The following is a 648-nucleotide window of genomic DNA, read 5'->3' on the forward strand; positions in this document are numbered from 1 at the left end:
CTATACATCAAAAAATAAGCCCTGATGCATTTTGCATGCGATGTAACATCCAAATGTAATTTTCATTCGGACAATAAAGTTATCTTGTATCTTGTATTTTGGGCGATCAATAATTTCTTTTTCTTTTTTTTTTTATATTTTAATTTTCAAAATGGGGACCAGGCACAGTCCCCCTAAATCCCCCACCCCCTACTAAAGGAAGGTTATTCCAGATGGGCATAATTTGCTGAAAATTTTAGATTTATGGGATTTTGATTTACATCGAGGAACAGATAACATAAATGTATCAGAAGAAAGTCTGGTGGAAGGACGGTCCTGGCATAAATTAATATGTACAGTCATCAATAGAAATATCATAACTCCAAATTGTTTTATTTTTATTTAGTTTTCCAACAGCGAAGAATCGCCACTTACAGGTAATAAACAATGTAAAATACATAACAGTATATAAATATAAACCTCTATGCAAATGTATAAACATATGGAGAAACCTTAAAAAGCAGAAGCCACACAGTACAAACCTTGCATATTCAGTGGGAGCAGCCCTCACTGAACAAACAGCTTTTTCATGTTAATTTATCTTTGTCATTCTAAATTCATTCCATTCTCCCCTTAGTGGCATTTAAAATACTGCACTCTGATCTTATC

This window comes from Anneissia japonica, unplaced genomic scaffold, assembly GCF_011630105.1.
Source record: "Anneissia japonica isolate Jap-2015-1 unplaced genomic scaffold, ASM1163010v1 scaffold288073_len612986_cov165, whole genome shotgun sequence".
Lineage (NCBI taxonomy): Eukaryota > Metazoa > Echinodermata > Crinoidea > Comatulida > Comatulidae > Anneissia > Anneissia japonica.